At 36.0% G+C, this 17899-nt stretch overlaps 1 protein-coding gene across 13 annotated transcripts in view; it reads left to right on the top strand.

Annotated features, from left to right (window-relative positions):
- Positions 1 to 17899, top strand: part of CadN (neural cadherin) — a 792724-nt gene that overhangs the window by 285591 nt on the left and 489234 nt on the right. The gene's annotated exons all lie outside the window — the stretch shown is intronic.

The following is a 17899-nucleotide window of genomic DNA, read 5'->3' on the forward strand; positions in this document are numbered from 1 at the left end:
TTGGTCTTCTTTGTTTATGAGATATATCCTCAATATATCTTATTAAGAAAAAAGCCTGATTCTATTCGATATCGACAATTAGCATTGAATTATTGTTCTGGGAATTGTTTTATCGATGTTTTACATAATATTGCAATGCAAAAACGAGGAATTCCTCTATCATGATTGCGCAAAAAATACTTATCATAATTGCGAAAACTTATTAACATATTTTGTAACCTGGATCGAATATAAAATTGTTTGCACAAATCACCAAAAAACTAAAGGATGCCATTTATATTTTAGGCAGTATTTCCGTTAACTAACCACTACATTATTGTTATTTGCCACAAGAGATAGGTCACGTTATATAAATTCCATTGAAAAGGGTATTGCCGGAATATGTCTTCCTGAAATTAAACCAGTAAGGAAAGGATCAAAGTCGGGCAGGGCCTACACGACTGTGAATATGTAAAATATATATTGGGATACATATAAATCTGAACAGATTTCCATATAATATGGTGCACTTATTATTGGATCAAATTTCGTCACACATTCCAAATTTTATCAAAATTTAAGATATATATAGGGTCTTTGGTGCAGCAAATCTGAACCAGTTTCGATATAATTTGGCACATTTATTTTTAATCCAAATTCAGTCTCACATTCCATATTTCATCGAAATCGAACATATGTATATAGGGTGTTTGGTGAAGCAAATACGTGAAATCGGCCGAAAATATATATGGGAGCTATATCCAAATGTGAACGGATTTCGATATAATTTGGCACATTTAAGCTTCGTTCCCGTACTTTTTAATAGTAAAACTCGTAAAAGAGAGAACTGCAAAAACAAGTTTTTTGAAATAGTTCGGAAACGGAAAAATGAAAAATACATAAAAAACTGGAACAAATGTCAAAGTCGGCGTATCAGCCAATCAGACTCCGGCAACCATGTTACTATTTTTTTACTCGCCCAAATTTGTCGTGTGAAAAGTTTTTAAAGAGAGCGTCATTTAACGTCATTTTTGTTTAAAGAGAAGTGAACATTTTTAAACTTTTTTGTGTACGGGAACGCTTTTTCGGCTAAAATGTGTAAAAGTGGTAAAGATTGTAATAACTTCTTAGTTCTGGAACAAAGCTTTAATTTTAGACCGAAATCACTCACACATTCCCAATTTCATGGAAATCGGACATATATATCGTGTTTAGTAGAGCAAATACGTGAAATCGGCCGAAAATATTAATGAGAGCTATATCTAAATCTTAACCGATTTCAATAAAATTTGGCACATATATTTCTACACCAAATTCAGTCACACATTCCAAATTTCATCAAAATCGGACGTAAATAGCGTGTTTGGTGCAACCAAATATTTCAAATCGGGCGAAAATATATATAGGGGCTATATCAAAATCTGAACCGATTTCAATAAAATTTGACAAACTTATTTCTAGTCCTAATTTGGTGACATTTTCCAAATTACATCAAAATGGGACAGAATTCGAGTGTTTGGTGCACCAAATATTTCAAATCGACCGAAAATATATATGGGGGATATATCCAAATCTGAAGCGATTTTTACCAAAATAAATTGCGTTCGTTTTTGGACCAAAAAAAAACTATCTTCCCAAATTTTCATGTGAATCGGACAAGAAATGCCACCTGTACTTTGTTTACAAAAATATAGGGACAGACAGACGGTGATGCGTAAATCGACTCAGAAAGAATAGAATGTATATCCCTAAAAGGAACTATGGGGCTATCTCGTTTTCTTTTGCATGTTACAAACTAATGCACAAAAACATAATATTCTTTACCACAGTGTGGTGTAGGATATAAATATGAACCAAAGCTTACATCTGATTTCTTCACACAAAATTCATGTCATGTTCTCAATTTCCCATCATCATCAAAATTATTTGCATCTTGTTTAATCCAAACTATTACCTTCTGAGCCACAACTTCCACCTTTAGCGTGAGTATGGTAAAAAAAAATATTTTATTATGGCGGTAATAAAACGACTAAAATTTTTTGATTTTTATGCCCCCTAAATTTTTCCATTTGATCCAAAAACCCACAAAAGTTCAAAAATGTTCGTAAAAATTGAGCGCACGATAATTCTTGAAGGGAGTGACCGATTTGGTCCATACTTTACACATCCTAATATATCTACCAGATATAGATCAGGTTCGAATATGGACTATATTTGTCCACTCCTTCGGGTACCTACCACACAAAATTTTGGATAAATTCACTTTAAGACCTGCTCTCGAATCACTTTTTTTTGGAGCAACTTGCATTCGCTGACTCAATTACGACAGTAAAAGTTTTTTCAGGGGCAAGTCCATACTAGAGATGGGCGCGTGCCTAAAAAAATAGACACGAACATGCACGAACACGGACCAAAATTGTTATGCACTTTCACGCACAAACACGGCGTTTTTCGAGAAGGCACGAACACGCACACTCACGCACGAAGTTAAAGAAAAGATATATCGATATAGTGTACATTTATTTGTTCAACAAATATTCATATGGGGTTTTATGAGTGAAATCGGACACTTTTTCAATATGAGATTTTTGATTTTCTTTATGTTTTGTTGTGGTGATGCTGCTCATTAACAAAACATTTCAGTATATTTTCTGATTTTTTTCGACCAACGGCTCCAGTGGTATCGGGCCTGGAAAAAGTCGAATTCTATGAAAACTATATACAAAGAAATACTCATAACTTCTTTAATATTGGTCCAATTTGAAAAATGTTTGTATGTTTTGTTGTATTTAATAAAAAAAATAGAAAACAATTTGACGCAGTGGAATTGGATTCAATTTTCGCGATTTAATATTTAAAATCAATTTTTAACAATGACCCCTTCGATTTGCTTGGTTTTTTTTTTTGTATTAAAATACGATCAATTACAAAAATGTTAAGTCCAATTTGGTAGTGGGATTTTTTAAAAATTTTCAATATAATTTTTCCGAAAATTTTGCTTTTTTAGGCGAAGATCATTATACCCTCCACCGCTATATGGAAAGGATATTAAAAGTTTGTTTTGGTAAAAATTCATGTAATATAATTGTTCCACAAACATCCCAAACGGGACAGGGGAGACTTCTCTCATATCAATGAGTGCACCCCGATTCATATTAGCTCAATGATATGGGACCCACTGTTTATCGCCGAGTCCGAACGGCGTGTCTTACGACACCACTTTATAGAGAAGTTTTACATGGCTGAAATACTCAGGAAATGTCGCCAACATTACTGAGGGGTATTTTGCCACCGTTGAAAATTTTGATGTTGCCTGACCGGGGAATCGAACCCACGACCTTCTGCGTGCAAGGCGGGTGTGCATACCATTGCACCACGGTGGCACCCAAATTCATATAACACCGCGAAATATTCGTCGGAGACCCCCAATGTGGTATACCAATCCTTATATCTCGGCAAGATAAAGCGATTTTGAGATGTGTGTCCGTCCGCCCGTGTGTCCGTCTGTCCATTATAAATTGTAATCAAACTCCAGGCCGCAATTATGGACCGATCGTCACGAAATGTGGTATGGAGATCGGTTTCACATCAGAATAGATCGCTATTTTAATTGGTGATGATCGTGAAATATTTAGCGGGTGAAATGGACCACAACTTTTGTGAGAAAATTGTGAAAATTATTTCCTGGAAAAGACATTCCGGGCAAGTAAGCTATACTTGGAAGAGGAACGCTTTACCTTAAAACGATCACGGTAGTAAGTAACAAAAATTTTGTCCACGCGAGTAGATTTACTACAGTTTTGTATATTTGTTGAATATGCGCTAATAAAGACGAGTTTAGTACTCCCTTAAACCGTATCAATGATTAATATGTAATAGAGGGATAAAATAAAGCTTACTACTGCCGCACCGTTTATAGAAAACCACGGATATACCGAACAATTTGTCGCCATTACTTATTTTACTTGCAATGAAATTGTAAACAACAATATGTTTTACATTTATTGTTTATTTCCTCAAACCAAACTTCCACAATTTTAAGACTTTTTATTGAGAAGTAACCAAATAAAATCTCATAAATATCAAAAAACGGGCAAAATCGGGTTTTGAAACCTAGTAATACCAATGCAGAAGACTTTCAGTAATGTGTTCTAGGTGGCAAAATCACGGCCAAACACGGCCAATTTAGTATAGATCTATATGAAGTGAGTTTAAGAAAAATAAAATATTTATTTCTGACTTTTTATCTTTTTTGGTATATTAAATAAATTCATCTCGCAATTGCCAATCTATTTCATTTTACAAATATTTATATTTAGTTTATTTTTCCGCTATTTTAAATACATAGAAATATGCCTTACAATATATATTTTTTTAGTTCTTCTTCAAAATTCTCACTTTGACTGCAATTTAAACCGCGATAATGAAGCTATTTTGAAAAATATCATTCATATTAATAAATGTTGACATGTTCTTTTTTAATGCCAACTAAAAAATTATTATTGTTAAATGTTGCAAAATCGACTTTTTGCCTCAAAAACTGGGCAAATTACCTATAGTCCGTAGTCTTCATTTGCTGTCACATTTGTTTTCGCAAAATGTCCACAAAATTTAGACGAAAACGGTAAAGTATTTTTCGGGAAGTTTAAATAAAGACGTTGCACGCAGATATTCTTTATGGAAGCGAAATATTTGTTATTTATTTATAATTAAAATTTTGTTTTGACAGCAAATGAAGACATCAGTTGGTTTTATTGTATCACCTTCTTTCTTGCACCATGGATTATACTGTTTTCAAAAGTTTAAAACATCAGTCTGGCTAGATACGGCACTCGATAATATGTATCAATTTCTGTATTAATTGGAGACTTTTTCATTTTTCGTCTTTTTGCCATTTTGATCCAAAAACTCTGAAAATTCGTGTAAATGTGGCATTGTATTAGAAAACTCCATGTTCTCACTTTGTATATCAAGTAAAATTGTTTTTACATTAGCTAATACAAAATTCGTCTCCTTAGTCGGCGGAAATAAAAAGTCCCTATAAGATGTGCCATTGTTGGTACAAATCGTGTAAGAAATGATTGTTTAGTTTAAGCTTTCAAATCTTTCATGAATTAAGTCAATGGTATCAATTGAGCAGACTTTCAAAAGTTGTTTAGACCAAAGGGCACAGATGTGCATATTAGGGTACTTTCAAGAGCTTAATTTTTCGGAACACTCTTTGAATATTTTATGAAACCCCAATAGAGGTTCTAGCAAACTTTAAGTCAGATATACGATCGAACTCATTCTTTTGTAGGAAAATACTCTTAATCTCATTCTGGATTTGGTATATACTCTCAAGCAAGTGTTCTTATATCTTGTTTTAACATTTTCGACAATTTGTTGTTTAGCTCAGTTTTCCCAATTCGGGAAGAGGATGTTTTCCAATAACATCATCCATAACAGATAATACAGTCAGATAAACATCTGATTTACAAAGAGAGAATATTGCATTAACCCTCTGGGTAGTTTTTGTGTTTGCTTCTCTCATGAACAAAACAAATTGCAAACAAACATCATCTTTTTTACTCATACTCTGGCCCCTCCATAACAAAACGGCAATAAGTACCAGAATACAAAAACGAAGCAAATAATTTTAGGAATTTTTTGGTCGGTTTTATATTCTTGTTCGATTTTCGTGATTTATGTGGTCTCTTGCACGACTTCCAAAGGGAGACCAAAAATTTAGCACGATCGTGTCACATAGTGCAGATCGTGTTTAGTCGTGTCGTGCAAAACCGTGTCTAACAAAAAAACACGATCACGCACGGCCAAAAATGTATTCCGGCACGACACGCACAAACACGGCGTTTTTCGAGAAGGCACGAACACGCACTACTCACGGCACGACACTCGCCCACCTCTAGTCCATACTTCTTGAGAAAACAGCCCGAATGTTCTAAAAACCCCCTGTGGCACTATATGTAGTATCTGGAAAGCTCGAACCGAATACCGCGTTCGTCCACACTTTCGATATTGTAATAGTTCTTCGAATTCCGGTACCTCCCGCACAAAAATTAAAATATTAAAATATTCGCTAAAATGGTACGCGCGATTTCTCATGGAAGTAGCAACCGATTTGGTCCAAACTTTGGATCTTTAAATATGGTCGAAACTTAGTTTATGTTCAAATTTGGGCCCAAACGTTCAACATTTTTGTGTGGTTAAGGGTCTGTTCGAGGATTCTTTGGACATTTTTACCGAAGATTTTCCTATTTATTATTATTTTATTTTTTATTTTATTTTATTTTATTTTATTTAGTACTTTGTGTCGGGGCCAAAAGCGAATTTTGAGAAAATCGCTCTACAGGACACGATTACTTTCAAATCGATGAAACAATATATCTACTAAAATTTATGAAAATCTCTTCAGATTTTAATATTAGGTATATCATAGGGCCAAAATTACCTATAATTGGTCATATATGCACATTGGCGCAATATCAAAATCTGGCCCGATTTTTATAACTTTTTGTAGCTATAGTTTTTAGCCACAATACTGAACTGGTAAAGTTTTTCATCGATTGGGCCATAATTCCGGCCTTAAGAGAATTTTTGTGAAAATGAACCTTTGGAAGTTGAAGTTCCAAAAAAACAATTGTTTTTCTTGGTCCGCCTAATGTATAAATTAGGCTGGGGTTCTGGCAATTTACATTAATATTATTGAAATTAATGAAATGGTCTAGAGTTTCTCTTCCAAAAAAAAAACTTACTTAGACGGAATGTGTCTTACAGAAGACATTAATATATAGTCCCATTTTTAATAAATTATAAATTTTAACTCTCTAAATATCATCTGATCATCATCTTGAATTTCAAGATTCTTCTTTGTCATAAAGTCAAATCTTTTTTAACATTAGATTACTATTGCGATATACAGCGAGGCTACGAAATCGAATATCGGTATACCAAAACGAATATTTTGAGGTGTTGACTGGACTACCACAGATGGCAGATTTGTTTATAGCAGACCAATAAGCTAGGCCAACATGTAATAATTGTTCCACAAACATCCCAGATCTTGTCCCATCTGGAGACTTCTCTCATATCAATGAGTGCACCCTGATTCATATTAGCTCAATGATATGGGACCTACAGTTTATCGCCGAGTCCGAACGCCGAGCATGCCTTACGACACCACTTTATAGAGAAGTTTTACATGGCTGAAATACTCAGGAAATGTCGCCAACATTACTGAGGGTTATTTTGCCACCGTTGAAAATTGTTTGATGTTGCTTGGCCGGGGAATCGAACCCACGACCTTCAGCGTGCAAGGCGGGTGTGCATACCATTGCACCACGGTGGTACCCAAAATGTATTCTAATATAAGGCCAACAGGTTTTCTTATAGAAGTGGAACTGGTCTCCTTATAGAAACCCAGCAGACATCCTTATAGAAAATCAACAGTGCTTCTTATACGAAACCAACAGGGTTTCTTATTTAAAATCAACTGGTCTTTTACAGGTAGATCTTTTTCCGATAGAAGATAAAAAGGCCTTTGTAATGAAGAATTATTCTTATATAAGAGTAAGAAGACCTTTTATAGAAGGCCAAAAAGTATTCCTTTAAAAGAACAACATGGTTCCTTATAAGAGATCATCAGTTCTTCTTAAAGAAAACTAATATATTTTCTTATAGAAAACCAAAACATCTACCAACAGCTTTTCTGATAGAAGATCAATAGGTCGCAATATACCTTATCAGAGAATTATGGGGTACCAACAAGTCTTCTTAAAGATACAAACATTTGCTTCATTGAAGTAATAGTTTCAGACCCCAAACATGTTTGGAGGAAACCCGTTTCACACAATTTTGAATCGATTTAGCCCTGGCCGTCCATCTTGCTGTCAAGCCGGGCCGCCAGATAACGGGTCAATTAATTCGGTCCAAACTTCACACATCGTAATATTTTGTCCAAGCTTAGATAGAGTTCGAAGTTCAGGTATCTCCCCGACGAAAGTTCAAAACATTTTGCTGAAATGGGCCATACGAGAGCTCTCGAAGGGAGTAACAAATTTGCAGTTTAGTCACATGTCTCGAATAGATTTAAAATTTTCGGTATTTTGACGGTTTTAGCTAAAACAAGTAAAAAAGCATTAAGTTCGGCCGGGCCGAACTTTTCATACCCTCCACCATGAAATATTCATTCCTGTCCCCAACTTTAAGTGAGTACGTTAAAATGTCAGATAATGTACATAAAATGCTTCATTCGGGAGGCCCTTTTTTATGGTGCCTATATCTAACTGTTGACAATTTTTGGTGGGCTAGAAATTGGGAGGTACTGTTAAATACCCAGCAAAAATACTCATTACAAATTGGCCTACTTTCTCATTATTTTAACACGGGCATGTCATAGGGAGTAAGTACTTATTTTTTGGCACTTAAAAGTAAATAAATAAGTACTTAAATAAGTAGTTACGACTTGAAGTAACCAGGGAATAACTACTTATTTATCTACTTTTTAGTGACCAAAAAATAAGTACTTACTCCCTATGACATGCCCATGTTAAAATAATGAGAAAGTAGGCCAATTTGTAATGAGTATTTTTGCTGGGTAGGGGTTATAATAAAACATGGGCCTATGTTGACAGTTTTTGATGGGAGCCTTAAATGTCAAATAACTCCTAATTCGGTTAAAAATTGCAGCTAGAATCCTCAAAATATCGAAAATCGGTACATAACGTGGGAACTTCAAATGTCATTAACAGCTAGTTCGGAGGTATCTGGGCTATACGAAAATATGAACTTAAATGAACAACATTTGTTGCAGAATTTTTGTTGACTTTTAATTTCAAATTACAGAAAGTTCGTCCAAAAAATAAAGCTAAGGTACGGAAAATCGGGAGGTTTGTTTTGGGGCTATACAAAAACATGGACCTACGTTCGGTTAAACATTTTAAGTAAAATCCTCAAAGTACCGAAAATAGGGAAGTATCGTTATATTGGGGCTATGTTGAAAATTGTTGATGCAGATGTGAGGTGACCACTACAACCTTCAAATGTCAAGTTACAGTTAGTTCTGTTAAAAATTGTAGCTAAAATTGCCAAATTACTGAAAATTGGGAGGTACCGTTACATGGAAGCTATATCCGAACATGAACCTATGTTGACAACTTTTGATGGAGAGGTTTTGTGACCACTAAGAACTTCAAATGTCAAATTACTGCTTGTTCGGTTTAATATTGTAGCTAAAATCATCAAATTACTGAAAATCGGGAGGTACCGTTATATGGGGGCTTTCTTGACAATTTTTGGTGGAGAGGTGTGGTGACCACTAAGAATTTCAAATGTCAAATGTTCAAATTACAGATAATTCGGTTAAAACTTGTTGGTACATACATACATATGTTCCCACAACATTCCTGAAGGAACAAGGGAGACTTCTCTCATATCAATGAGTGCACGCCGATTCATATTGGCTCAATGATATGGGACCTACAGTTTATCGCCGAGTCCGAACGGCGTGTCTTACGACACCACTTGTGGAGAAGTTCTTCATGACTGAAATACTCAGAAAATGTCGCCAGCATTACTGAGGGGGAATTTTGCCACCGTTGTAAATTTGATGTTGCTTGGCCTGGGATTCGAACCGCAGACCTTATGAGTGCAAGGCGGACGTGCTAACCATTGCACCGCGGTGGCCCCCTAAAACTTGTTGGTAAAATTGTCAAAATATCTGAAATCGGGCGGTAACGTTATATGGAGGCTATTCCAAAACATGGACCTATGTCCACTAGTTATATAAGTTTATTGACATTTAAGAACCCTAAATGTCAATTGATAGCTAAATCGGTCTGAAAATGTAGATAAAAACGTCAAAATGCCGTAAATCGGGGGTACCGTTATATGGGGGCTATAGCAAAACTTGGACCTAGGCCCACAGCTTTTGTTATATAAGTTTAGTTACACTTAAGAACCCTTAATGTCAAATTATAACTATATCGGTCTGAAAATGTAGATAACAACGTCAAAATACCGTAAATCGGGGGGTACCGTTATATGGGGGCTATACCAAAACGTGGACCTATGTCCACAAGTTTTGTCACATAAGTTTATTGACATTTAAGAACTTCAAATGTCAAATTATAGCTAAATCGGTCTGAAAATGTAGCTAAACCCGTCAAAATACCGTAAATCGGGGGGTACCGTTATATGGGGGCTATACCAATACGTGGACCTATGTCCACAACTTTTGTTATATAGGTTTATTGACTTTTAAGAACCCCAAATTTCAAATTATAGCTACATCGGTCTGAAAATGTAGCTAAAAACGTCAAAATACCGCAAATCGGGGGTACCGTTATATGGGGGCTATACCAAAACGTGGACCTATGTCCACAACTTCTAATTTATAAGTTTATTAACACTTAAGAACCCTAAATATCAAATTATAGCTACATCGGTCTGATAATGTAGCTAAAAACGTCAAAATACCGTATATCGGGGGGTACCGTTAAATGGGGGCTATACAAAAACGTGGACCTATGTCCACAACTTTTGTTATATAAGTTTATTGATACTTAAGAACCCTAAATGTCAAATTATAGCCAAATCGGTCTGAAAATGTAGCTAAAAACGTCAAAATACCGTAAATCGGGGGGTACCGTTATATGGGGGCTATACCAAAACGTGGGCTGATATAGCCCATCATCGAACTTGACCTGCCTGCAAACAAAAGACGCATTCTCCCAAAATTTCAGCGTCCTATCTCTATTTTTGTGGATGCTAGAGTGATTACCACAGACGGACGGACGGACGGACGTGCTCAGATCGACTTAGAATTTTACCCTGATGAAGAATATATATACTTTATAGGGTCGCAAATGAGTATTTCAATGCGTTACAAACGGAAAAACAAACTTAATATACCCTCCATACTATGGTGGAGGGTATACAAATTTATCCGAACTAGATGTAATTTGGCATTTGAGGTTGTCTGTGGTCAAAAGTCCCCTATAACGGTACCTCCCGTTTTTCTGTATTTTAAGGGATTTAGCTATAATTTTTATCTGAACTGACTGTAATTTGACATTTGAGGTTCTCAGTCACGGTATCTCCCGATTTTCGGCATTTTAAGGGTCTTACTTACAATGTTTGACGCAACTATCCGTAATTTGAGTTTTAAAGTCCCCTGCAGTTATAAAACCTTTCCACCAAAAATTGTACAGATAGGTCCACACTTTGATATAGTCCCGTAGGTGGTACCTTTCACTTGGCTGATTTTTTTAAGTCGAAAGATGAGATTTGGATTAAGTATTCAGAAGCAATATTGTTTTTCGATTTAAACTGACTTTAATTTCCGATAGATTGATCTGAGAATAGAATTTATTGAATTGAAGTATAAGACGGCGTAGTGGATCATTATTGGACTAATTAGTTTGAAAATATTGAACTTGAAGTGGTTGGAAATTTCGAGTTGGTCTATTGGGGACATTTAGTAAGATTCTGCTCATAACCAGATTAGATTTAGATTAGATAATTTAGACAATTGAGGTATCCGTGGTCAAAAATTTTTCCCACCTAAAATTGTGAAAGGAAACTATATATATATTGTTTTAATTAAGACTATTTTATGGTGGAGGGTATAAAGGTTCGGCCCGGCCGAACTTAACGACTTTTTACTCTGCAGTGAAAATCGAGCTTCCACATTTTGACCTGCATTTTTTTTTTTTTTTTTTTTTTGAAGAAGGTGCAAATTCTCTTGGGCTTATATTTCGTGTACGTCCCAATTTACATTAGGCGAGTTTACTTGCGGCAATTGTCAGTTTGTTGGTGAGGGAGGGTGTTGAGAGGCAAAGGGTTACCATATACCTCACCTCTCTCTCCATCAAACTGACAATTGCCGCAAGTAAACTCGCCTAATGTAAATTGGGACTACTCTTTGAATTTAAAAAATACTCTATGTATAGCTATTGATGGTCTTGCAAATTTTGCTGTTCGAATATCGAAATACAAATTTCAATATTAATTTACAGGCTTTGCAATTCTCTGAAAAATGACGAAAATAAAATTCCATACAATTTAACAATTGTTGTAAAATTTTCGGTATAAACACTTGAAATAACTCACAAAAATTTAAATAAAAATTCTTCTTGTTATAGAAAAAAAGTACTTGCCTATCCAGGATTTAAGGCCACATACTCTAGGATCAATGTGCAATTCGTAGTGTGATATGTAGGTGATTAATGGGTACAATGCCGGTAAGAAAAATAAGCAACAAACACTGGACAACATGACGCCGAAAAACCAAACAAAACCTGAACAAATTTTTTATTAATATGTAACAGAAAAAATGTAAATAAATGGAAAACGAACCCAAGAAAGAAAAACACAATTGCTACAATTGAAAGATTATATGAAAAAAGCACAGTAGCAGCAACAAATACCGGTAGTTTTTCCATGAACTGAAAAAGCAAAGAAGACAAAAACGGGAATCCACTCTGCTTTTGCCCAACATGTTCGTTCACATTAACCGCAAAAATATTGCACATAAAAACAAACAAGCCAAAAAAGAAAGGTTATTTCCATCCACCGCCACCACTGGCACCTGCAATACTCATCCTTAACCACTTCCCCATCATCATCAACATCGTCATCAGTTTATATTGACTTTGCCCAGTTCGAATCAATTGCAATTTTTTGTTTTCTTTTTTCTTTCGGCTTTATTTGTTTATTTGCTGGCAACACTTTTCAAGAGCTTTAGGGGTACCATATCACCTCATCGTACATGAACTTTAGGTCGTTTTTCTTTCTGAATCGGTTTTTTTGTTTTTATTCACTTTTGCGTGGCAATGTTGTGTACAGAGTGTTGCACATTGATTTTTGTTGTTGCTCGTTTTTTTGTTCTCTTGTAAATGGCTTGCAAATGCATTCGTTTTGCTTGCAGTTTGGGTTTTGTCGGTTTAACCCAGCTTTTGTTTTACCACAGTTTTGTATTTTTGTTTTTTTTTTTTTTTGCCTGTTGCCATTTTTAACCCTTCCCCTTTCATGTTAAAAAAAGTACTCTTTTAGCCATAGCGTATAACCACAATTTGTTAACCAAAACAGTTCACAAAGTTTTATTATTATAACCTTTTTTCACACACTAACGTACGTACATACATATATACATGAATATGTGCTCGTACACTCACACGTTTAGGGAGGAAAATGTCAGAAAAATTTAAATGAAATACGCACAACATCACATGGTTGGTCCCGTTTCGAGTAAGTTTTGAATACATGGTTGTTTAAAATAAGTTAATGAAAATGTATCTGTTTCCAAAATCCAACTAATAACAAAATGTTCATTGTAATCACCTACGTATGTATGTGTGTAGGATCTCTAGGAATGACTAAAAGTTACATACATCGCTCGCTTTTTCAATAACTTTATTATTACTATTTTTAATTATATTGCAATGCTTAATTACAGGCTCCAATGATTTCAAACTTTTTTCGTGATTAAAAAAAAAAATATATACAAATTAAAAGCTTAAATATCATTTACACTCACTAATTTTGAACTAATATAAAAAGGTTGAAAACAATTTATTGCAATTTAATGCAACTTTAAAAAAACTATCATGAACAAATTATGTTTTTTTTGGAGATAAACTCATTGAACTGCAGCAATTCATTTATGGGATCAATAAACTGTTTTTATTAGCTTCTGATGAAGGGTAGATGATATTAAAAACCAACGATTTTTTTATTTTTTTGATTTTGTAAAAAAAGATCAGTTCACATCTCCATGCAGTAAAACCAAACGAAAGTATTAAACCATTTTTTAGAGTTTTTATAATAGGACCGACCCACAACGTAGCCAACAAAAAATTTTAGCTGGATTTTTCAGTGAAATCGGACTCTTTTTCAAGATGAGGTTTTTGATTTCAAAGGTTTCACTCTGTTATAAAAGAAAAATTGTAGTGACAAATTTTAAAAAATTAAGAAAAAAAATAGTAATCCTTCGAATCCCACTACCAAATAGGTCTTAAAATTTTAGTAATTAATCGTAGTTTAATACCAAAAATAATCAAGAAAATCGAAGAGTACCTTCATTGATAAAAATTGATTTTAAGTTTTAAATGGCGAAAATTGCATCCAAGACCGCTGTACAATTTTTTTCTATATTTTATTAGATAGCTGATAAAACAACAAAAAAATACAAAAAAAAGATTTTTTTCTATTTGGACCAATATTAAAGAAGTTATGAGTATTTCTTTGAACATAGTTTTTACAGAATTTGACTTTTTCAAGGCGCGATATCTCCGGAGCCGTTAGTCAAAAAAAATCTGAAAATGTACTAAAATGTTTTGCTGATGAGCAGCACCACTACCGCAAAAAATAAAGGAAATCAAAAACGTGCCATCCGGCATGTTGCAAAATATTTTGTTTTGGTGTTTTTTGGGAAAGCCGAAAAGTGAGTGTCATTCTTATTAACTTGAGAATACTAGATAATTAAAGAGTTCGGTTTTTCACTAAAAAAATCAAAACTGAAAAGCCAATGGATAATCCCCTTCGCCGGGATGAAATCATGATATTGGCAGCGATCAGTAAAAAATTTTCAACACTGTCAGTTCGATTTGGAAAACATTACTTACTTACTTAGCTGGTCCGTTACAGAACATTTGTTCCATAACGAACTAAGAAAAGATGTCCAATTATCTCTGTTTAATGCTTCGCTTTCTGGAATACAGCTCCTTGTCATCTCTTCATCCACTTGTTTGCGCCATCTATTCTTTGGCCTGCCAATTCTGCGTGCACCGCCATGTGGCATGTATTCATACGCCTTTTTAGCGGGTTCATCATCGCTCATTCGTATGATATGGCCTAGCCAACGCAATCGTTGCATCTCGATACGTTTAACTATATTCATGTCTTTGTATAGCCGAGCTAGGTTCATACGACGTCGATATTCACCGTCAACGCAGATTGGTCTGTAGATCTTTCGAAGAATTTTTCTCTTAAACACACCAAGCACTGCCTTATCTACTTGCGCAAGTACCCAGGCTTCGGAACCATACATCAGCACGGGTAGTATCAGTGTTTTGTAAAGCGTTATTTTTGTTTGACGAGTTGTGGCTTTGTTTTGGAAGTGCTTACTTAAGCCAAAGTAGCATCTATTGGCCAATACAATTCTTCATTTTATTTCACAACTGATGTCGTTTGTTGTGTTTACGGCGGTGCTGAGGTATACGAAGTCTTTTACTACCACAAAATTATAGAAACCAATTTCAACAGTTGGCCCGATGTCTATGGACGAATTGCGCGTCGACAGAGGTTCTTTCCTATTTTAACTGAGGATCTCGTGTCAGTCAAAGTCATTTTACAAAGCCGAATGAGCTTTGCGGGGATACCAAATTCAGACATGGCCTGGAATACCTTTGAACGTAGTGGGCTGTCGAAGGTTACTTTATAATCGACAAAAAGGTGGTAGATGTCGATCTGCATCTCTTGGGTCTTTTCCAGGATTTGCCGCAGGGTAAATATCTGGTCAATGGTGACTTGCCATGTCTAAAGCCGCATTGGTATGGCCCAATTATCTCAGTTAAACATAGGCTTTAGTCGTTCGCACAATATCCCTGACAAGATCTTGTAGGCAATCGGGAGTAGACTTATGCCCCTATAGTTAGAGCATATAGTCTTATTTCCTTTCTTATGGACGGGGCACAGGATACTCAGGTTCCAATCGTCGGGTACTCGTTGTTCCTGCCAGATGGTGCTAACTAGCAGATGAATACACCTTATCAGCGTGTCGCCTCCGGTTGTGAACAGCTCGGCTGGTAAGCCATCGGCCCCTGCTGCCTTATTATTCTTCAGCCGGTTTATTGCTGTCTTTACCTCATCTTGGCTGGGCGGTATACATTCTATACCATCTTCTGGGATTGGATCTGTGGTATCTTCGTCGTCTTCGCTGGATACCAAAATGTTTGAAAAATGCTCTTTCCATATCCAGAGCACACTATCTGTATCAGTTACCAAATTACCTTGCTGGTCTCTACAGAGCAGGTGCCTGTACCAAAGCCATCAGTTTGATGCTTCACTCGAATTTTTGGACTTCATTCTGGCTCCTGTACATCTCGATTTTTTTCACACTCCCGCTTTTCCATCTCTCTCTTTTTCCTGCGGAAAAGACGTTTCTCCTCTCTCCTTTACTCCCGATATCTCTCTCGTGCGCTACGCGTTGCTACGGATTGTAAAGTAGCCCTATATGCCGCAGTTTTCTCTTCGGTAGCAGCACGACACTCCTGCTCATACCATGGATTCCTTGGAGGAGGTCTCTGGTAACCAAGTATGGATTTTGCGGCTGTTTGCACTGATTTATATTATCGGGATGAGGAGTGCTTTGATTAAGGAATTGGGCTAATTGAGTGGAATATGCTGTGGCTATCTGTTGTGATTGCAGCTTACCGATGTCTAACTTTGTTTGTTTGCTACGTTTAACCGGGTGCGTACCTTTGCTGCAACTAGGTAGTGGTCCGAGTCTATGTTTGCTCCTCGGAACGAGCGTACATCCAACACGCTCGATGACTGTCTTCCATCTATCACAACGTGATCAATTTAATTTCTTGTTTTCTGATCTGGAGACAGCCAGGTACCCTTATGGATGTCGAGATGTTTAAAATTGGTGCTGCTAACTACCATGCTCTTTGCCGCTGCGAAGCCTATCAACCTCATGCCATTGTCAGATGTTTCACTGTGGAGACTGAATTTTCCGACTGTTGGGCCACAGATATTTTCCTTTCCAGTTTTGGCATTAAAATCGCCTAGAATAATTTTAATGTCATGGACAGGACAACGGTCACATGTTTCTTCTAAGCGCTCATAAAATATATCTTTGGTCTGTTCGTCCTTGTCTTCAGTGGGAGCATGAGCGCAAATAAAGCTGATGTTGAAGAATTTTGCTTTTATTCGAATTGTAGCAAGCCTTTCATTCACGGGTGTGAATCTGGAGACCAGGTGTTTTAACCTCCGACCAACTACAAATCCGCAACCAAACTCATGATTTATGTCATGGCAGCTATAATACAGTGCGTCACCTTTAGGTGTTGTTGTGACGTCTTTCCCATTCCATCGTATTTCATGTACGGCAGTTATGTCGGCTTTGTACTTTTCAAGTACATCTGCAAATGCGTAAACTGCACCTTCTCTATAAAGTGTGCAAACATTCCAGCTGCAGATTCGCAGATCATGTTCCTTAAAACGTTTGCGGGGGTCGTCGAATTTAGAGGGATTTTGTTTTTCTTTTCTTTTGTTTTTTTTTTTTTATAGTGGGCTGCTTTTTCTAGGGGAGGGTTACTAACCCGGCGCCCAAACCCACGTTTTTAACGTTCTTATGGGTGAACGCGCGGCACATGTTAGCTCACTACCTTTAACGGGTGTTAAATGCAGTTCCCCAGGTGACACCACGGGGAGGTCAGTGTCCACTTGAGATGAAAGAGGGATTAAGATAAATCCTGGGCTTTGCCATGTTAAAGCCGGTCAGGACCGTTCTTTGGTATCTTCAATGCCCTACGTCACCCAGGAATTTATCTTTAACATATTAAAACCTGCGACATTTTTTTCGATTTTGAAAATGGATAAGCAATTACTGTATCAGCCGGGCAATGACCTAAGAAAATTGATAATCAAATATGTAACTACAGCTCGGGAATTATATGACTGGACACCCGAGCCGAGTAATCAACCAAATATTTAAGTGATATTAAGTGATATTTTCTTCTTTCTTTCTTTCTATTTGGACCAATATTAAGAAGTTATGAGTTTGCATATAGTTTTCTTACAGAATTCGACTTTTTCAAGGCGCGATATCTCTGGAAAGTGAAATGTTTTGCTGATGAGCAGCATCACCACAGCAAAAAAAAAAAATAAAGGAAATCAAAAACCACTTTTGGAA

Source organism: Musca autumnalis, unplaced genomic scaffold (assembly GCF_047663935.1).
Source record: "Musca autumnalis isolate F117 unplaced genomic scaffold, ASM4766393v1 scaffold_2, whole genome shotgun sequence".
NCBI classification, from domain to species: domain Eukaryota; kingdom Metazoa; phylum Arthropoda; class Insecta; order Diptera; family Muscidae; genus Musca; species Musca autumnalis.